Here is a 23770-nt window from a genome sequence, read left to right as displayed (position 1 = left end):
GAAAAAGTGCATCGGTGATCTCGAGTCCATTCTTCCTATTGAGGGTCTTGGTGTCAAAGATAACCTCTCATATGAGGAATTTCTGGTTCAAATTCTTGACAGGCAAGTCAAGAAGTTGAGGAATAAAGAGGTAGTTTCCATAAAGGTGTTATGGAAAAATCATCTAGTTAAGGGTGAAACATGGGAGGTCGAGGACGACATGAAGTCCCGTTACCCTAATCTTTTTCAGAATTAAGGTTACTCATTCTTTTTAATAATATAAATATGACGAGAAACTAAATCTCTTGATTTTTGGGTGAAGTTTTGCACATTATGCATTTTTGGAAAACTTACAATGAATTTACTGTAGTATTTCTCTTAAAAACATGAAATTTTGCTTTTTGCATGTTTTGAGTCATGTTGTGCATTTTTACATGGTGAGTCTGTCTGAAATGATAGCTAGCATGTTGTGAAGTTTATTCTTGTGTTAATTGACTCATGTAATGTATGTTGAGCTCATAAGTGTTGTGAGAAGGAAATACCTCATGATGAAGTGTTTTGACCCTTATGCATAGTTGGGCTGCTAGTCTTGTGTCTATCCTTTCCTTCAAAAGAATTTTAGTGTCATTCGGGGACGAATGTTTCTAAGAGGGGGATAATGTAACACTTCGGAAATTCTAGACATGTCGTTAAGCTTAATATTTGTGTAACAAGGTCTAAGCACTGTTTCTAAGTCAAACTTTAATGAATATAGGTCATTTGTGAGGTTTAAGAACAAAAACGTCCATGACATCTGGGAAGTTGGTTCAAGGGGATGTTAGTGTACCTTAGCCTATTTGACTAACTTTTAGGAGTCAAAAATGTACGAAAATTGGTGGAAAGGTAGATAATAGGTGTTTGAATGGTTACATGGTTGAAACGTCAGGCTATGACTCCCCAAGGACCAACAAGGGCCCTTTAAGAGGACCCTTATTGTTTGATGCAACACTGCATGGCAGTGTGCATCGATGGGACAGAAAACAGCCCGTGTGTGGATCGACGGGGCGTCAATGCCTCTATCGTCCCACACTTAGTCTTGTGGAGCAGGCCCCTTCACCGCACAGCCCATGAACTCATTGACGGAGTGCAGAGGTGCAGGCTACGGTCCGTGTGTGGATCGATGGGGCTTCGATGCCACCGTCGTCCCACACTTAGACAATTTGGAGGAAGCCCTTGACTGCACAGTTTCTGACCAAGACGAGGAAGTGTAAGACGGAGGAGGGCACGTTGTTCTTCGACTTATAGACAGCCCGTCAATCGGGGTTTCGTCTATGAGGGTCGAGTTTCCGGCTTAAATTATGTTGGTGTCATTTAATTAGTTAGAGGTTTATGTGGTTTAATTAGAGTTAGGAGAGTCTAATTATGTTGATTTAAGACACATTATAAATACTCCCAACCCTCATTAATCCAAACACAACTCTCAAATAAACTCTCTTTGTTCTCTTTTATTTCTCTTTCTACATGAACTCACCATTTAAGACTAGCAAGGACTAGGGTTTGGGGGATGGAAAGGGACGAATTCACCATAAAATTGTTGACAAAATGTAAAGGTATGGGTTTTATTCATCTTTGAGACTCTTTCCTCAAAGGATTCCTTCAAAATAGATTTCAAAAACTTGAGATTTCTTATGGGTTTCATTCAATTGCGAAATAGAAGTTATGAATTGAGTTGTTGATGATTTCTATAGGTTATATTTAGTAGATTAACATGTAATTAAACTTGTTTATGGTAATTGTTGATGGTTTGGTCTAAATTGAAGAATATGATCTTTTATCCCTAACCCTAGGTAGTGATATTGATCTATATGGCATTGTGATCATCCAATTGAGTTTATTGTTGACTAAGTTACTATTCTATGGTGTTATTATGATTATATTAAGATGAACTATAGTCCTATCATGCTAGTTCTTGAGATGTGATTTAGGTTATGAATGATAATGTGAAATTAGCCTATGTATCTCGTCTCAAGTTGTGGTCAAAGATGAATTGTGTTATAGAGATGAAATTTGCCTTGTTATTATATTGATTATCATTGTGTGATGATGTTACTCCTTAAATTGGGTTGAGTTATGGGTTGATGGTAAGACCTTGATGATAACTTATGAGGAAGACTTGGTAAGTCTTAGAATCTCTATCTTTATTTGCAATTGTGATTAATTCTTGTCAAGTCATGATATTACATTGGAGTATGCCTTATACTATGATTATAGTGTGGTATGATGTTGAATTGAAAAGTCTTGACTATGAGGTTGATTAAGGTGTATCTGATATACGGATGGTTAAAACTATCAATGTGCCTTCATATGCTATGAAATGCTAATGTGTTAACCTCACTTATATGAATTTTGATGAAACGATATATACTCATACAATTCTTATTGAGATATTGATGATGATGATTATACAAGGGGTAAATCCTATGACTTAATTTAAGCTATGATTGATAATTAAATGCTTAAATACATTTTAGAAAGGGAATCTAGCTTAGCACCGAGTGAACTAGATAGAGGAGTGTCCCTTCCCACATAGGGAAGGTAGAAACACTATATTACTCTTGAGATTGGAGACTATAATGCATGGCGCATAAAGAGGGTCCTAACTATATCTCCTAGTTCTTGAACTATGATTTCCCCATAGGAATACTAACTAGTGGATCGACGTAGTTTCTATGTTTCACGTTCTGGTACTACCTTGGCAAGTAGTTTGCCTTCTTTTGGTGTAGCATTTTATGACACCAGATTCCGCACTAGCTCATGTGGTCTATATTTATTAGGGCAAGATGTTCTCAAAAGGTAAAACAAATTAAAGGACTTGAACTCTAAATTGGATAACCTAAGGGGTCTAGCTTAGTCTAGGTAGGAGTATGGGACTCTACCTAAACATTGAACTAGTTAGTTGTAACACCTTCAAAATCCAAGACTCATGGTAAAGCCTAAAATAGCTATCATAAAGTCTAAACATTGTTTCTAAGACCTTTTTTAATTAATATAGGTCATTTAGAAGGTTTAAGAACCGAAACGTCCAAAACGTCCGAGAAGTTGGTTCAAAGAGATGTTAGTGCGCCTTAGCCTTTTAACTAACTTTTAGTAGTCAGAAATGTACGGAAATGGGTGGAAAGGTAGCTAAAGGTTTTTTGAGTTGTATCATGATTGAAACGTCTGGCTACAACTCCCTAAGGACCAACCAATAGCCCTTGAGGAGAACCCCTGCAGTTTGATGCAGCACTGCCTGGAAGTGTGCATCGAGGGGACAGACGACGGTTTGTGCTTGGTTTGATAGGGCATCGAGGCCACCATCGCCCCACACTTAGAAAGATTCGTGAAATACCTTGTTTACCTAGCTACTGTTACATGCGACGGAAGGGGTTGACGAGGCATCATTGGCTCGACGAGGCGTCGAGGCCACCATCATCCCATACTTAGAAAATTTGTAGGAAGCCCTCGCCTGCAATGTCTCTAAGTGAGATGAAGGAGTGCAGGAAAGAGATGAGGTCGTCCGTCGAATCACCGATGTATCGTCGATCGGGGTGTTGTTGGTGAGGGTCAAATTTCACTGATGAATTTTTAATGAATTTATTTTATTAATTAAGTATTTTTGGGGTTAGTTAGTGATTAAAGGGAAACTAATTAAATTTATTAAGCCCCTCTATAAATACCCTTAACCCTCATTAACCTAAAGACAACTCTGAAAATAAACTATCTTACTTCTCTCTTATATCTCTGTCTACATGAACTCACCATTGAAGGCTAGAAAGAACTAGGGTTTGGGGGATGGAAAAAGTGTTGATTATTCATTATATTGTTGAGAAACATTAAGTTATGTGTTTTATTGATCTTTGAGATCCTTTCTTCAATGTATTCCTTCAAAATAGATTTCAAAAACTTGAGTTTTCTTATGGGTTTCATTCAATTACGAAATTGAAGTTATGGATTGAGTTGTTAGTGAATTCTTAGGGTTATATTGAGTATATTTGCATGTAATTCAACTTATTTATGATAATTGTTGATGGTGTGGTCTAATTTATGAATATGATCCTCTATCCCTAACCCTAGGTAGTAATCTTGACCTATGTTGTATAGTGATCATTCAATTTAGTTGGTGGTTGATTAGATTACTATCCTATGGTGCTATTATGGTTAAATTAAGATTAATTATAGGCCTATCATTCTAGTTTTTGAGATGTGATTTAGGTTATGAATTATAATATGAAATTAGCCTATGCATCTTGTTTCAAGTTGTGATCTAAAGATCAATTGTGTTATAGAGATGAAATTCACCTTGTTATTCTATTGGTTATCGTTGTGCTATGATGTTACTCCCCAAGTTGGGTTGAGTTATGGATTGATGGTAAGACCTTGATGATAGACTATGAGAAAGTCTTGGTAAGTCTTACAATCTCTATCTTTACTTCCAATTGTGATTTATTGTTCTTAAGTGATGATATTACATTGGAATATGCCTTATATTAGGATTATAGGGTGGTATGATGTTGGATTGAAATATCGTAACTATGTTGTGAGGTTGATTAAGGTGTATGTGATATGAGGATGGTGAAAACTATCAATGTGCCTTAATATGTTATGAAACGTTAATGTGTTAACCTCACTTATATGAATTGTGATGAAAGGACTTATATTCATACAATTTTAATTGAGCTATTGATTATGATGATTATACAAGGGGTATACCCTATGGCCTAAATTAAGTTTAGATTTATAATTGAAGGCTTAAAGACATTCCAAAAAGGGATTCTAGTTTAGCACCGAGTGAACTAGATAGTGAAGTGTCCCTTCCCAAATAGTGAAGGTAGGAGCACTACATTACTCTTGAGATATACGTACTTGCTATGTTTTTATGTTTTGGTACTACCTTGGCAAGTAGTCTGCCTTCTTTCGGTGTAGGGTTTTATGACACCGGATTCCACACTATCTCATGTGGTCTATGTCGGTTAGGGAAAGATGTTCTCAAAAAGGTAAAAAACAAATTAAAGGACTTGAACTCTAACTCGGATAACCAAAGGGAGACATCTTAGTCTAGGTAAGGGTATGGCACTCTACCTAGACATTGCAATAGTTAGTCTTGAGGGGAGTCTTAGGAGGAGGTTCTTATATGTTTATGTTTAGATAATATATGATCTATATATATATATATGATGACCATGTCATTGTTGATGCTATATGTTGAGTAGTTCCTTTATGAATATGCCTTGGATTATAATGATAATATAAGTTGAAATGCAATCCTAAATGCCAAGATATGTAAAGTTAGACATTGGTCATGTTTTCTTTTTGAGGATACTTGATTGAGTAAGGTTATGGGCTTTCCTTGGTCATTGCACTTGTTGACTTGATAAAGACTTATGAGTAGTTGTCTTGCTTATGATTATATGATTAACTCTTGTTCATTCCTGTGATATTATTCCTTGATGTTAGGGTTATTGTAAATCATGATTCCAAGTGTTTTGGGATAAGTGTTACTTGTTGAGATAGTAAGCATGTTTGGTTGATTAAGATGACTTACTTGACATTGCATTAATCCCCTAAAAGGGGTAGAATGGCATGCTTTGATAAAAAAAATCCTTTTTAGCATGTCTTGCTTGTGTATGTGCATAAGATCTCATTCTTAGTACATGTGGAGTACTAACCCCATTTTCTTCCCTTGACCCGAACATTTTAGGTTGCAGTCATTCAAGAGTTTGTAAGCCAATACTGTTGAACGCTTGGATTCTTTCTTTCATCAAAGTAGGGTAGGTCCTCATCTTTCGAGGGCAATGCCATCTTCTAGGTTTGGATTTTTTTATGAGTTCATTGACTTTATCATTTCTTTCATTGTTATTTGAATATTGTACTTTCATACGACCTATACATGTTATTGTTGATATAATGTAAGGGCTATGCCCATATTGTGATATTCGTTTAGATTGTATGAGATAAGACAATATTTGAGACTATTTTTATGTTTTATGTATATGTATGTGCAATAAAAGTAGAAGGCTATGTAACCTTCCAATACAAAAGGTCTATGTATACTCGATATGAATATATATTATATGTATATACAGGTCTATGTAAACCTCCAAGTAGTCATAATGGAAGTTTTAATATTTTCCGCATTTTTCAACCGATGAATGTAATGATATGTGACTAAGAGTCTAGTCTTAGTCCTTGAAAAGGACGACGACGCTGGTTACGTCTAGGGGGAAAACTCGAATGTGACAAACTTTGTTCCAGAGCATGAGGTTGAATATCATTGAGTTGTGTCTCTCTCTCTACCACGTCTACGTAAGTTTGTATTCATAATTGTGAAGCGTGCCACACTTATCAGTAGAAACCTACATGATGCTAAGGAATCACTCTCATTCTTGGAAATCATATATCGTGCCATTAGAGTATACTTATGGTGTGCTTTTGCATTTAATATTATTGTTGTGCTTATAGGAAGCATGAAAACTTGAAGGAATGCGGCTCAAAGACTTTAGGAAGAAGATTCTAATGCGGGAGCTCCTCCCCAATATGAGAAAATTCTTCCACTAGAGCAAAATGATAATGTAGATTAAGCCCTAGCTAACCCTCCACCTATGACGGAGGTGGAGATGAGGGATATTCTTGATTTACTGGCCCAAGCTATCACTACCCAGGCACAAGTCGCAATGTTTCAAGCCCAAGCTATGATGGCTCAAGCCAACCGGGATGTTGCTCCTCGTCCTCATCAACAAGTCACTACTATAACTTCCCGTTTAAGGTCCTTCACTCAGATGAACCCTCCTACATTCTATGGATCTAAGGTTGATGAAGACCCCCAAGATTTTCTTGATGAGGTCTACAAAGAGGTATATACTATGTGGGTGACTTCAATTGAGAAGGCCGAGTTGGCCTCATAAATCAACTCAAGGATGTGGCTCGAACTTGGTATGTGCAATGGAGAGACAATAGGTCATTGAGGGGTAGTTCCATGACTTGAGAGATCTTTATTGCAGCTTTTCTTGATCGATTCTTCCCTAAAGATATGACGGAGGAGAAGGTGACGGAGTTCATCTATCTTCGCCAAGGAGAAGAGTGTTCATGAGTACGCTTTGGAATTTGTTAAGTTGTCCAAATATTCTCCTTCTTTAGTCTCCGATCCTAGAGATCAAATGAGTCGTTTTATGTCGGGGGTGTTGGAGGACTTACAAGAGGAGTGCTATCAGCCATGCTACATTACAATATGAACATTTCCTGTCTTGTGGTCTATGCAAGAAGGGTTGAGAAGGCAAGGGCTAAGAGAAAAGGTAGAGATGCTAAGAGGCCTAGGTCATTTGATGTAGGATCCTCAAAGAATAGTCTTGAGATAAAGCATAAGCATAAATTTAAGAAGCGGGGTTCAAATCAAGTCCCTACCAAATTCGCAAGAGCTAGTGGTTAGAGGGTGTCTAACCCTAAATTTAAGAATGGAAAAGGTTCTAATTCACTAAAGGAGAAGCCAACTTGTGGAAAGTGTGGTAAAAAGCACTATGGTGAGTGCCTTAAGGGGACAAATAATTTCTTTAGTTGTGGCAAGAGTGGTCTGAAAATGAGGGATTGTCCAAACTTGAAGAGTCAAGACAAGGGTAGTGTCTAAGCTCAAGCAAGTGGTTCTAGTGATGCTCCAAAGAAGAACTGCTTCAATGCTCTCCGCTCTAGGGGTGAGCAAGAGACCTCTCCCAATATGGTGACCGGTATGTTAAAATTCTTTACTCTTGTGTTTATGCTTTACTTTATCCGGGTGCAACTTTTTCCTTTGTTAGACCACTAGTAGATAAAAAGTTTGATATTTTACATTATATTTCTTATGAGCCTTTTCTAGTGTCTACTCCGGTGGGAGAGGTGGTTGTTGCTAAAAGAGTCTATCGAAATTGTCCTATTTCATTGCCCAATAGAGTTTCTTACGTCGATCTAGTACAACTCGATATGCCTTATTTTGATATTATATTCGGTATGGATTGGTTGCATGCATGTTTTGCATCCATTGATTGTAGGAAAAGAGTGGTGAGGTTTAACTTCCCAAATGAACCCGTTGTTGGGTTGAAGGGGGGAAACTCGATTCCTAGAGGTCGCATAATATCTTGTCTATAAGCATGTAAAATGATCTCAAAGTGTTGTCTCTATCACATAGTAAGAGTCCAAGATATGGATTCAAAAATTCCTCCTATTTAGTCGGTCCGTGTAGTGAATGAATTTCCGGAGGTTTTTCCTAATGACCTTTCCGGTATTCCTCTCGAATGGGAAATTGATTTTGGTATCGATTTGCTACCGGAAATAAATACCATTTCAATCCTTTCATATCGGATGGCTCCGATTGAATTGAAAATTTTGAAAGCTCAACTCAAGGATTTGCTTGACAAAGGATTTTTAAGGCCTATATATCTCCATGGGGTGCTCCGGTGTTATTTGTCAAAAAGAAGGATGGGTCTTTGAGAATGTGTATTGACTACCGCCAAATCAACAAGGTCACCATTAAGACTAAGTACCCTCTCCCTCTAATTGATGACTTATTTGACCAACTCTGAGAGGCGAGTTACTTTTCAAAGATAGACTTGAGGTCGGGGTATCATAAACTCAGGGTGAGAGGGGAGGATGTACCGAAGACGACCTTTGGACTAGTTATGGGCATTATGATTTCTTTGTCATGTCTTTTGGTCTCACTAATGCTCCAACGACATTTATGGACCTAATGAATAGAGTACTTTGAAATTACCTAGATTCATTTGTCATTGTATTAATTGACGATGTCTTGGCATACTCGAAGAATGAGGATGATGATATGGGTCATTTGATGGTAGTGTTAAAAACCCTTAAAGAACATCAATTGTATGCCAAATATAGTAAATGTTAGTTTTCGTTGAGATCGGTTACGTTTCTTTGGCTCAATTCTAGTGAGGGAGTTGAAGTATACCTAAGGAAAACGGAAGAGGTGAAAAAATCTAGACCATTGACTCCGAGTGACATCAGGAGTTTCTTGGTTTTAGCGGGTTACTATCGGAGGTTCGTGGATGGTTTCGCCCATTGCGTCTCCTTTGACTACTTTTACCCAAAATAGTAAAAAGTTTGAGTGGTCGGGGCGTGTCAGAAGAGATTCCAATTTTTGAAAGATACGCTTACTTCTACTCTGGTGTTGACCTTACCGGAGGGTACAAAGGGTTTTGTGGTGTATTTTGACGCATCCTGTGTGGCTTTGGGGTTTGTTCTTATGCAAAAAGGAAGGTTATAGCTTATTCCCTAAGGCAACTAAAGGTACATGAGAGGAATTACCCCACTCATGATCTTGAATTAGCGGCCGTGGTATTTGCTTTAAAAATTTGGAGGCATTATTTGTATGGGGTTCATGTGGATGTTTTTATCGATCATAAGAGTCTCCAATATTTGTTTACCCAAAAGGATTTAAATCTTCGACAAAGAAGGTGGCTTGAGTTGTTGAAAGATTATGATATGAGTGTCCTTTATCACCCCGGCAAGGCTAATGTAGTTGCGGATGCCCTAAGTTGAATTACTATGTATAGCGTATCCCGTCTTGATGAAGCCAAAAAGGAACTAGCAAGGAAAGTGCATAGGTTGTCTATGTTGGGGGTGAGGTTAAAGAGTGCTCCGGATGGGGGTGTCGTAGTTCATCATAACTTCGAGTCATCGTTACTTGTTGAGGTGATGTCCAAACAACACCTTGACTTAGCCTTGATACAGTTTAAAGAATCGGTTATTGGCAAGTTGAATGAAACATTCCCCCTAGGGGGCTGAGGTGTTAATGTACCAAGCGAGATTATATGTGTTCCCGATGTATATTGGTTGACGGTTTGGATCTTAGAGGAAGCATATGGGTCCCGATATTCAATTCATCCGGGATCGACAAAAATGTACCATGACCTAAGGAAAATATATTGGTGGGAAGGTATAAAAAGGTACATAGCGGAATTTGTCTTTAAGTGTCCGAATTGTAAATAAGTAAAGGCCGAACACTAACCCAGGTGGCTTACTACAAGTGATCAAAATTCAAACTTGGAAGTGGGAAGACATCAATATGGACTCTTTAACCCCGTCAAGTCTTCATATTCGGCGAAGGATTATGAAAAAATCATCATAGATGAGATTGTGTGCCGTCATGGCATTCTGTTATCCATAATATCGGATCAGGAAGCACAATTCACATCTAGATTTTGGAGGTCGTTCCAAAAATGGTTAGGTAATACCTAAAACTTGAGCACCACTTTTCATCCCCAAACAGATTGTCAAGCGTAGCGTACAATACAAACCCTTGAAGATATGCTTAGAGCATGCATTAGTGATTTTAAAGGTAGTTGGGATAGGCATTTACCTTTATTGGAGTTGGCCTACAACAACAATTTTCATTCATCCATTTCCATGGCTCCCTATGAAGCCTTGTATGGTAGGAGGTGTAGGTCTCCTATTGGATGGTTTGAAGTGGGTTAGCCTTCACTTCTTTGTCCTAAGTTAATTTTTAAGACTTTTGAGAAGGTTCATATCATAAGGAACCGGTTGCAAATGGACTAGAGTCGGCAAATGTCTTGTGCCGATAATAGGACAAAGGATTTGGAGTTCGATGAAGGTGATAAGGTGTATTTAAAAATATCACCAATGAAAGGGCTGGTTAGGTTTGGCAAGAAAGGGAAATTGAGTCCTCATTATGTGGGTCCCTATGAAATCTTGCAAAGGGTTGGTAAGGTTGCCTATGAATTGAAACTTCCTAGTGAATTGACTACGGTTCATCCGGTTTTCTATGTTTCTATGTTGAAAATGTGTATCGGTGACCCTGAGTCCATTCTACCCATTGAGGGTCTTAGTGTTAAGGATAACCTCTCTTATGAGGAGGTCCCGATTCAAATTCTTGATAGGCAAGTCAGGAGGTTGAGGAATAAAGAGGTGGTATCCGTAAAAGTATTATCGAAAAATCAATTAGTTGAGGCTGATACATGGGAGGCCGTGGACGATATGAAGTCCCATTATCCTCATCTTTTTGAGAATTAAGGTTAGCAATTCTTTTTGACTATATAATTTTGACAAAGATTAATGGTTTCTTGATTTTTGGTGAAGTGTACAAAAATGGCATTTTTTGAAAACCTCACAGAAGTTTTATAGTGAAGTCATTGTAGTATTGCTATTAAAAACTTGAAATTTTGCTTTTTGCTTGCTTTGAGTAATGTTGTGCATTTTGAGATGGTGAGTCTTCACGAAATAATAGGTATCATGTTGTCAAGTTGAACTTTGTGCAAATTGACTTATGTGATGTATGTTTAGCTCATAAGTGTTTTGAGAAGGAAATGCCTCATGATGAAGTGTTTTGTGCCTTAGGTCTGGTAATATGACTTTTGATATTTGTCTTGTTTAAGTGACATGATTTATGTTAAATGGATATTTTTGATTGGTTGGGCATCTAGTCTTGGGTCTATTCATTCCTTTAAAAGAGTTTTAGTGTCATTCGGGGACGAATGTTCCTAAAGGGGGGATAATGTAACACCTTGACAATCAAAGACTCATGGTAAAGCCTAACATAGGTGTTATAAAGTCTAAATATTGTTTCTAAGTCCATTTTTAACGAATATAGGTCATTTAGAAGGCTTAAGAACCAAAACATCAAAAACATCTGGGAAGTTGGTTCAAAAATATGTTTGTGTGCCTTAGCCTTTTTTCTAACTTTTAGGAGTCGGAAATGTACAGAAATGAGTATAAAGTTATATAATGGGTTTTGAGCTATTTCATGATTGAAACGTCTGGGTACGACTTCCCAAAGATTAACCAAGGGCCCTTCAGGAGAACCTCTGCAGTTTGATGGAACATTGCCTGGCATTGCGCATCGACGGCACAGACGATTGTTCGTGCTTGGCACGACCGGGTGTCGAGGCCTTTGTCATCCCACACTTAGAAAGATTTTTGAAATCCCTTGTTTACCTAGGTATTGTTACACGCGACGGATGGGATTAACGAGGCATCATTGGCTCGACGGGGCATCGAGGACACCATTATCCCATACTTCGAAAAAGTTGAGGAAGCGCCTGCCAAGTCTCTGACTGAGACGATGGAGTGCAGGATGAAGGGGGGGGGGTAGTCCGTCGACTCACCGACAGACCATCGATCGGGGTCTCGTCGGTGAGGGTCAAATTTCACTTATCAATTTTAAATAACTTCATTTACTTAATAAAGTGGTTTAGGGGTTAATTAGTGATTAAATTGAAACTAATTAATTTAATTAATCCCCTCTATAAAAACCCTTAACCCTCAATAACCTAAGGACAACTCTCAAACTAAACTCTCTTTCTTCCCTCTTATTTCTCTCTCTACATGAACTGACAATTGAAGGCTCGCAAGAACTAGGGTTTGGGGACAGGAAAAGGGTGGATTGTTCATCTAATTGTTGAGAAACATTTAGGTATGGGTTGTATTCACCTTTGATATCCTTTCCTCAAAGGGTTCCTTCATAATAGATTTCAAAAAGTTGAGTTTTCTTATGGGTTTCATTCAATTACGAAATTGAAGTTATGGATTGAGTTGTCAATGAACTCTTAGGGTTATAATGAGTATATTTAAATGTAATTCAACTTTTTAATGATAATTGTTGATGGTTTGGTCTAATTGAAGAATATGATACTTTATCCCTAACACTAAGTAGTGATCTTGACCTATGTTGTATGGTGATCATTCAATTGAGTTGGTTGTTGATTAGATTTCTATCGTATGGTGCTATTGTGGTTAAATTAAGATTAACTATATGTCTATCATGCTAGTTCTTGAATGTGATTTAGGTGATGAATTGTAAAGTGAAATTAGCCTATGTATTTTGTTTCAAGTTGTGATCTAAAGATGAATTGTGTTATAGAGGTGCAATTGGGCTTGTTATTCTATTAGTTATCATTGTGATATGATGTTACTCCCCAAGTTGGGTTGAGTTATGGGTTGATGGTAAGACCTTAATGATAGACTATGAGAAAGACTTGGTAAGTCTTAGAATCTATCTTTACTTCCAATTGTGATTAATAGTTTTTAAGCCATGATATTACATTGCAGTATGCCATATATTAGGATTATAGGGTGGTATGATGTTTAATTGAAATGTCTTTACTATGTTGTGATATTGTTTAAGGTGTATGTGATATAAGTATGGTGAAAACTATCAATGTGCCTTCATATGTTATGAAACGCTAATTTGTTTACCTCACTTATATGAATTGTGACAAAAGGACTTATGCTCATACAACTTTTATTCAGCTTTTTAATGATGATGATTATACAAGGGGTAGACCCTATGGCCTAAATTAAGTTATGATTGATAATTAAAGGCTTAAAGACATTTCAAAAAGGAACTCTAGCTTAGCACCGAATGAACTAGATAGAGAAGTGTCCCTTCCCACATAGGGAAGGTAGGAGCACTAAATTATTCTTGAGATAAAATACCATAGTGCATGACGCATAAAGAGGGTCCCAACTAAATCTCCTAGTTCTTGAACTCTAACTTGGATAACCTAAGGGGTCTAGCTTTGTCTAGGTAGGGGTATGGGACTCTACATATAGATTGCACTAGTTAGTCTTGAGGGGAGTCTTAGGAGGAGGTTCTTATATGTTTAGGTTAAGAAAATATATGATATAAGATATATATATATATATATATATATATANTATATATATATATATATATATATTGAGCACGTCATATTGTTGATGCTATATGTTGATTTGTTCGTGTATGAATATGCCCTGGATTATGATAATATAAGGTGAACATCAAGATTAAATGCCATGATATGTGAAGTTGGACCTTGGTCATGTTTTCTTGTAGCGGATACTTGATTGAGTAAGGTTATGGGGCTTTGCTTTGTCATTGCACTTGTTGACTTGATAAGGACTTGTGAGTAGTTGTCTTGCTTATTATGATATGTTTAACTCTTTTTCATTCTTGTGATATTATTGCTTGCTGTTAGGGTTGTAGTAAATTATGATTCTAAGTGTGTTGGGATAAGTTGTACTTGTTGAGATAGTAAGCATGTTTGGTTGATTAATATGACTTACTTGAGTTTGCATTAAGCCCCTAAAAGAGGTAGAATGCCATGCTTTGATAAAAAAAGTCCTTCTTAGCATGTTTTGATTGTGTATGTGCATAAAGTCTCATTCTTAGCATATGTGGAGTACTAACCCCATTTTCTTCACTTGTCCCAAACATTTTAGGTTCCGATCGTTGAAGAGATTGTAAGGCAAAATTGTTGAAGTCTTGGATTCTTCCTTTCGTCCAAGTAGGGTAGGTCCTCAACTTTCGAGGGAAATGCCAACTTCTAGCTTTTGATTTTGTTATGATCTCATTGACTCTATCATTTCTTTACTTGTTATTTGAATATTGGACTTTCGTATGACCTATACATTGTCTTATTGAATTGATGTAAGGGCTATACCAATATTGTGATATCTGTTTAAATAGTATGAGATGAGACAATCGTTGAGACTACTTCTATATTTTTATATATATGTGCAATACAAGTACAAGTCTATGTAACCTTCCTATATAAAGGGTTTATGTATACTCGATATGAATATATATTATGTGTATGTAGAGTTCTATGTAAACCTCCGAGTTGAGAAAATAAATGTTTCGAATTTTTCCGCATTTTTCAACCTATAAATGTAATTACGTGAACTAAGAGTCTAGTCTTAGGCCTTCAAAAGGACGACGACGCCGATTAAGACTAGGGGGTAAACCCGGATGTGACATTAGCCTTGAGGGGAGTCTTGGGAGGAGGTTCTTATATATGTTTATGTTATGATAATATATGATGTATATATGGTGACCATGGCACATTGTTGATACAATATGTTTATTAGTTAATTTATGAATATGCCTTGGTTTGTATTATTAATACATGATGAAATGTAAACCTAAATGCCATGATATGTAAAGTTGGACAGTGGTCATGTTTTCTTGTTGAGGATACTTAATTGAGTAAGGTTATGTGGCTTTGCTTGGTCATTGCATTTGTTGACTTGATAAGGACTTGTGAGTAGTTGTCTTGCTTATTATGATATGTTTGACTCTTATTCATTCTTTTGATATCATTCCTTGATGTTAGGATTGTAGTAAATCATGGTTTCAAGTATGTTAGGATAAGTATTGCTTGTTGAGATAGTAAGCATATTTGGTTGGTTTATATGACTTACTTGACTAAGCATTACGTCCCAAAAGGGGTAAATTTGGCATGTTTTGATAAAAAGTCCTTTTTAGTATGTCTTTCTTGTGTATGTGCATAAGATCCCATACTTAGTACATGTGGAGTACTAGCCCCATTTTCTTCCCTTTTCCCAAACATTTTAGGTTTTGGTCTTTAAAGAGTTTGGAAGACGACATTGTTGAAGGCTTGGATTCTTCCCTTAATACAAGTAGGGTAGGTCCTAAACTTTCGAGGTCAAAACCATACTCTAGCTTACGAATTTGTTATGAGCTTATTGACTCTATCATTTGTTTCCATTTTAAATGAAGATTGGACTTTCGTATGACCTATACATGATCTTGTTGAATTGATGTAAGGGCTATGCCCATATTTTACTAATCGCTTAGATGATATGAGATGAGATAATCGATGAGACTATTTCTAAATTTTATGTATATGTATGTGCAATAAAAGTAGAAGGCTATGTAAACTTCCTATACGAAGGGTCTATATATACTCGATATGAATATATATTATGTGTATGTAGAGTTGTATGTAAACCTCCAAGTAGTGATAATGAAAGTTTTAAATTTTTCCACATTTTTAATGTATGAATGTAATGATATGAGACTAATAGGCTAGTCTTAGTCCTTGAATAGAACGACGACGCCGGTTACGTCTAAGGAGTAAACCCGATGTGACAAGTACTCAAATGAAAAAGAAATAACATAAGAGCATAAAACTAAATCAACTTCATTAGCTTGATAGTGGCATTGCCCTCGGAAAGTGAGGACCTACCCAACTTGGATGAATGATAATTTCACGTCTTCCTTAAAAGTTGTCTCAAAAGCCCTTCAACGACCGGAACCTAAAATGTTGGGGAAAAGGAAGAAAAAGGGGTTAGTACACCACTTTTACTAAGTATGAGACCAAATGCACATATATCATGAAATCATGCTAAAAAGGCACAATTCATTAAGTGTGAAATTTAGTTTTAAAATCCTTGTACACCTTCAAGAAGACCTTACCAATCATTAAGACATATTCATTAAGTCATAGGCATGTATATCGCAAGACCAACAATGCTAAGTCTAGTCAAGCCAACACGCATACAATATAATTGAACACATAGTCAAGGCAACTCTATTATCAAGTTCTAATAGCAACAACCATGAATAAGAGTTCATTACAACATAACCAAAGCAAGACAATTACCCACGAACCCCTATTAAGTCAACAAGTGCAATGACCAAGCAAAGTTCCATAACCTTACTCGATCAAGTAACTCAACAAGAATCATGACCAACATCCAACTTCTCATAGCATATCAATACGGGTACATATCATCATACTTTAACGATGAAGACCAACATATATTAATAAGTTAAACAAATCATAATAGAGTATCAACAATATGCAAGATCATCATATACTTATCATGTACAATTATAAGTATATACGTATATAAGAACATCCTCTTAAGACTTTTTTCATGCTAACTAGTGCAATATTTAGGTAGAGTCCTCTATCCCTACATACACCAAGGTAAACCCCTTAGGTTATCCTAGTTAGAGTTCATTCCATTAGATCATTTTACATTTTGGGAACTTCTTGTCTTAACTAACATTGATCACATGACCTAATGTGGAATCCTGTGTCATGGAACCCTACACCAAAGGAAGGCGGACTACTTGCCAAGGTAGTACCAAAACTTGAATATAGCAACTACATGGATCCACTAGCTAGTATTCCTTTGGGGGCCACATAGTTCAAGAGCTAGGAGATATAGTTGCGACCCTCTTTATGCTACATGCATTGTAGTCTCAAATCTAAAGAGTGCATTAGTGATCCTACCTTCCCCATGTGGAATGGACAATATCACTCTAGTTCACTCGGTGCTAAGCTAGAGTCCCTTTTTAAATGTCATTAATACCTTAATTAATCATAATAACATAATGTAGGTCATAGGGTATACCCCTTGTATAAACATCATCATCATAGATCAATAAGAAGTGTGTGAGTATAGTCCTTCCATTACAATCCACATAAGTGAGGTTAGCACATTTACACATTCACGTCATGATAAGGCACATTCGAAAGTTATCACCATCCTTATAAAATTTAAATCTTAGCCAACACCTCATAAACCATAGTCAAGAGATTTCAATTTAACATCATACCAACCCTTTCAATCCTAATACAAGACATACTTCAACACAACATCATCACTTAACCATAAGTAACCATAATTGAAGTAAAGAGTTGAGATCATAAAACTTACCAAGTCTTCTTCATAATACATCATCATGGTATTACCATAAACCCTTAAATAAACCCAATAAGGGTGTAATACCATCACACAACAATAACAAACATGATAACAATGCCAATTGAATCACTACAGCACAATCCATCATTAGTTCATAGCTTAAGATTAGAGACTTAGGTCAAAGTCATAATCTAGATAAATTACTTAAGAAATAGTATGATAGCACTATAATTCATCCTAATATATTCATTCTTGATACAATAATATCATATAATACTAATTCAACAAATAATCAATTCAATTGAGCCAACATTACACAATTCATATCATGATCATAACCTAGTGTTAAGGGACAAAGATCATCTTCTTCAAACTAAACAAATAAATCAAGAAATAACAATTGAGTTATAATACATGTTAATATATTCATAATATCAAAAAAAACTCATAAACAAAGCAATTCACAATACAAATTTCTTATTGGAAGAAAACGCACTTAGAATTCAACTTTTTTAAATCAATTTAGAGGAACCCTTTGGGGAATGATGTCCCAAAGGTGAAAGGAAACTCATACCTTAATGTTTGATTAATATAGGTGGATAAACCTTGGTAAATAAATCCCTAGAAACCACATTGACCTTCACTTCTATGGAGTTTTTCAACTTTAGAGAGAAAGAAAAGAGAAGGAAGAGAGTTTGTGTTTTGGAATTTATGAGAGCATAAGTTAGTCTAATTAGGTTAGGGTCTTTAAATAGGTTGTTAATTAACTTAATTAGACCTACCCTAACCCCTATTTAACATCCTAACAAAGCCATCTAATTAAATGAATTACACAAAAACGTGAAGCAAAACAATTGCTCCAGAGCATGATCGACGGATCATGTGTCCATGGACGGGAACTATTCACCTCGGTGCAACACACTTGTCGATGAGTCAAGATATTGTACCTTTGAAGTCTTCCGAAAATTTGGCTAATTGTCCAACAACGGAATTAGTCCACGCCCCATCGATTGGAAAATTGATCGTGGGTTGCATTCGTTGGTGAACACTGGCTTGGGCATCCCTTGAACCCAAAATGCAAGGGTCCTCCTCAAGGGGCTTTAGGTTTTCCTTGGGGAGTCGTGACCAGATGTTTCATGCATCAATCAACTCTTATACGTTTTAAAAACCCTTCCACCTATTTTCATCATTTTCCGACTCCTAAAACTTAGTCAAATAGGCTAAGGCACGCTAGTACCTCATTGAACTAGTTTCATGAAGTCATGGACGCTCCTTCATGTTTTTATTTCTTATCTTCTTAAATGACTGATATTCATTAAAATAGATCTTAAAACATTGTCTAAAACTTTTGACCCTCATGTTAGGTTAGAACACGTCTTAGACTTTCTATGTGTTACAATAAGGTGAGGGATTGTCCTACTATTGAGGCTATAGGAAAAGAAGGAACGAAAGATCTCCCAAGTGTTCCAGGTGTTGATGTTCCAAGGATGAATTGCTTCTATGCACTCAGGGCTAAGGGACCAAAGCGGGATGAGGATGATGTAGTGAAGTTATAGTTTCTTTTTTTGGTTTGGATGGCTTCCTTCTAAGTGGGGGAGTATAGTGAATGGTGGAGTATAATTGTTTTATCATCTCTTCTCTTCTATTCAATCTTGAGAGTTAAAAGGTAATAGTAGCATGTTGCGTGGTGTTTAGGAGTCTTGTTAGAAGTGAATTTCATGGATTTCTCATTTTGAGCATTTTACGAAGTTATAGTTATATTGTGAATTGAGTTTATGTGATTTTATCTTTCATATTTTCATTATTTAACCATCAATTTCCTAAGAGCTAAATATTTGAAAAGTTGAGCATAATTGACTATAAAGTAGGCAGTTCACTGTTATGGTTTCAAAAAAATTGACTAAAGTGTTCTTTTGTTGAAAATTGGCGTAATGTGCTAAGAATTGATGTATATGAGCATGGTAATGTGTTGATAAAGAGTTCCTCCTATTTAAAATGACGTATTTGAGACTTATTGAATAATGAGTCATATATTATTCTCTATCTTCTTGTTGTGGTTTGAGTCTCGATTATGTGAAAATCCTAAATTTTGTATTGTGTATGGTGTGGTATGGTTATGTTTTGATATTATTGAGTTTCTTGTCTCTTGATAGTGTCCAAAAAGAAGCAAGCGTCACTCGAGGACGGATGTTGTTCATGTGCGGGAGAATGTAGCACCTCTAAAATGACTTAGGTGAAACTAGAGCCTAAAACTTGTGTTTTGATGTTTCAAGTACTAAAAAGTTTTGTACTTATTTAGGAGGCAATGTTCAAAGTTTCGTGAAGTTTGGAGGTCAAATGTTCATCATATCTGAAAGGTTTGCCTTGAAAATTTCTTATGTGCCTTTGGATGTTTTTTCAAGTTTTACGTGTGCGTTTTCAATGAAATAGGTGTGGGAAATCATAAAAACGTATAACAACATATTCGAGTTGGAAATTTCTAGGCAAAACTCCCCAAGGACCAAACAAAGGGGTCTTTGATGAGGACCCATCATGGTTGCTAAGACTGTCCAAAACAGTCCCATCTACGGATGGCAATTGATACCATGTACGCTGCTCGACTCCCCGTAGGTTGAGGGCGTAGGTGGGCATTTAGGATTGGGAGCTTATGCTTACAATTCCAAGACTTTTACCCAAACCACGAACCAACATGACGGTCCGTTGGTTGCCCTACGGGGCGTAGGTGTTGATCTGTCGATGGCACCTGCTGAATTCTATAGGTGTCTCGGCCAAGTGGAGGGTATTTTGGAATTTCTACCTAGCCTTCCTAAAATTAGTAGGACGACTTACAAAGGTTATTTTGGGTATTTTGGTAGGTTTATAAGTCTTAAACACTTAGAAGAATTCACTTTTCTAAATCAAAACCCAAAACCACTAAAGAACTCTCTCGAACGCCGTTGAAGATTGAAGGGAGATTCGATCTTGGAAGTGGGATTCTCCTTCAATTCTTCTAAATTTTCATGTTTTAGCATCAATTAAGGTATGTCTTTCATCCTTGAATTTCTTTTCTTCAAGGATCCAAGCTTCAAAGTGTTTTTAAATGACTTCTCAAAAAGATGAACTTCTAAATTGTAATCTAGCTATGAATTCTTGCATAAACATTTTGAATCATTTTGTTATTATTGAATAGTTGTTAATTTCATGATTTTAGAATAAAAATTCTATGATCCCATTCAATTCATGAAACCCTAGTTTTTACTATTTTAAGGGTGATTTGATTATGTCTTTTATTCAATTGAATTTTTGTGTAGTTTTATTGGGGCTATTGAATTATGAAAGAATCATGTTAGAATTGTTAGTAGACTGTACTAATTTGATAAATTCATGTTTTGTTATCTTGAATTCATTGTATATTATGATTATTGGATTGAATTGGTGATCATGGTCATTGGTAAGGGCCTTTGAGTATTGTGGTGGGTGATTTGGCTATGGATTGAAATTGTGAGATTGGAATGGTGATATGTTGATTTAACCTTCTCTATATTGTGTAATATAGTTCTTAGATAATGATGATGTATGGTATAGTCCACTTATAATTATGGTGCTTATGTGTTACATATTTGAATTATATGGCCTCGTCGGCATTACTTTATGAATTGTGAAACAATGTTGCCTCGTCAGCATTACTTTATGTATTATGATATTATCATGTTATAACATTAATATATGAGTATTGCGAGAGTCTTGGTGACTTATATGTATATGTTAAGTCTAACAATGAATTCTTCTAATTGATGATATGTGTCTATAGTAGGCTATAGTGAAGTCATTATGTACATTAATTGATGTTGAAATATGATGATTCTTGATGGATTGTATGAGACTCGTGATAATAAAGTTTAATGGTACTATAGTAGTGAATAGGTTGACCTATGGATGACATTTGTTATTCCTATGTATTTCTTGAATGGTATGCTATGTGTGATATGGTGAAGCATATGTGTGTCTTGTTTGGTGTTCTTGTGTCACATACTTGATATCTATACAATGTGAATATAACTTCTTGACTTAGCATGCTAAAGCTCCTTAGTCTTGTATGTGTAATTGTTATGTGACCTTCAACATATTTGAGAAGATCCTTTATGTGGAACCTTAAACCTAGTTGGAAGGTTATTATATCCTTGAAATTAAAGCTGTAATGGTATGGTTGTTGTGTAAATGGTGGACTTAGGTTTGATTGGCTTGAACGAGATGAAATCATCCTTAGAAAAGTCATTGAGCTATCATGTTGATCATTATAGGTAGCCTTAGTGGGCCCTCTTTAGTAAGATGTAATGTGATTGGGTTATGAACTAGATATGGAACCTCTTCATGTACTCCTTTATTGAAATATTCTATGAGAAAAAAATTCTAGGATAGAGTGAGTATGCTTGGGGAGTTTCTCAAATTAATATGACATTAGAGAACAAATAAACCCGCCATACTCCTTAACCATGTGCCTACATTGGATGTGTCCTAGTTTTACCATTGGCAAGTAGAACAACATCCATCAGTGTAGGTTCATGAATCCGGATTCCATGGATGAATAGTATGGCCTATGTTGGTTATTGCCTATTCTAATCACGTTGGATACCTACTAGTGTTGGAGAAGTTCTCTGAAGTTTAGGTGATGGTGGACACTCTCTAGACATTACACGATCAGTCGTTGAAGATGTTAGTTTTTGAGTACTTAGGTCTTCTCCAAGACTGTTATTTGAATGTCCTTACTTGTCGAATGTCTCATAATTAACTAATGAAGATAATGACTTAAGTTAGAAAGGATTATTAATGAATAAGTACTTACCTAGAGTAATTTAAGGATCGCCTAGTTATGGTGTGAAGGGGTCGTGGGATTGTTCTCGTCATGTCTTACCTAGGGAAGTATGAAGAATAACTCTATATATGGAAAGTAAATTGATAAAGTAGAAATAATCTAAACTTAGGTAGTCTTAAGGATTATATAAGTAAGCTTGGAAAGGGTGTTTGGGTGGTCTCTTCTTGAATTACTTATGTAAGTCTATTGATAACCTTTGGGAGGAGAATGTCATGTTATATATTAATGTGTGTAATGATAATAACATTATCATAGTTCGTCTAAAGGATCTCTTTGGTCTGTGTGGAGGTATAGTATGGGTGGTCGCTTCATAACTCACTCTAGCGAGACTTAGAATAACCTTTGGAAGGAGGATCTCATTTTTATGTGTGTTGATGTATTCTTGATGCTTTATTGAGATATATAAGTTATATGTGTAGTTCCTGTGAAGTTCATGGTAAATTTACTGTAACTTTACTATAATGTTGCTATAAATTAGATATGACTTGGAATGTGTTCTAAATATGATTCTTAGTGTTTAAATATGATTCTTATGCTTATAATATGAAGTTTTAATCAAAAAGAGTATGTTTCTCATAAATGTTCGTTTATCACGATTTTATGCATTATTCCATAATTAGTACATGCATTGTACTAATTACATTTTTTCTTTATCTAAATGTGTAGGTGGAATTTGAGAAGCGTCTTGAAGCAAAGCTTGGGAACTAGGACTTGTTCAAGCAAAGTTAGAGTATGTCCTCACTAGACTCGAGGACATAACTATCTTTAGACTTCTTTTATTCAAACTATTGTTATAGACTAGATATTTTTATATTTCGATGTATGGACCGTGTGCCAAGTATTTTTTAGTCTAAGAGTGGCATATGCTGAAATTTCGTATTTTCCTACGGTTTTACATGATAGATATTATGAGATATTACTCATGCAAAAAGTTATATTTTTGCACTACTTTTCCTACGTATATTCAATTAATGATGTCAAAATGTCTAGTATAACACCTCCGAGAGGTCAAGTATACCGTGTTGCACTCTGAAGATAACATATCTTCTAGGGTGTATTCTCGGGGTGTGACACTATGATGCCTCTATGAAATAAATTCCAACTATGATGTTGTTGAGTATTTCCTCTTTTGATGTTATTGGTAGTGTTTAGTTGCATAATGTCTTTGAATGGGTCTTATATGTGAAGCTTGTATTGTCATGATATGTTTTACCTCTATGTATGTGTATAGATGTTGGGTGTTAATTAAGGCTATGTAAAGGTTTACCTTGGTGGTGTTAAGGTAATGTTTGAGTGTGGGTAGTGAAATAGGATACAATTAATACATTGCATTATGTTTTTCTAGAGGGTTACTTTGGGCAAAACTTACATTAAGGTGAAGGTAATACCATCAATATAATAAATGTGCGTTAAATTAATTATGTGGCTTTATATGACATTAAGAATTGTGTCTATAACTATGTGACATATATGAGCCAT

The sequence above is a fragment of the Solanum pennellii genome, chromosome 3 (assembly GCF_001406875.1).
Source record: "Solanum pennellii chromosome 3, SPENNV200".
Lineage (NCBI taxonomy): Eukaryota > Viridiplantae > Streptophyta > Magnoliopsida > Solanales > Solanaceae > Solanum > Solanum pennellii.
The sequence above is the reverse complement of the archived record's forward strand: the minus strand, read 5'-3'. Positions refer to the sequence as shown.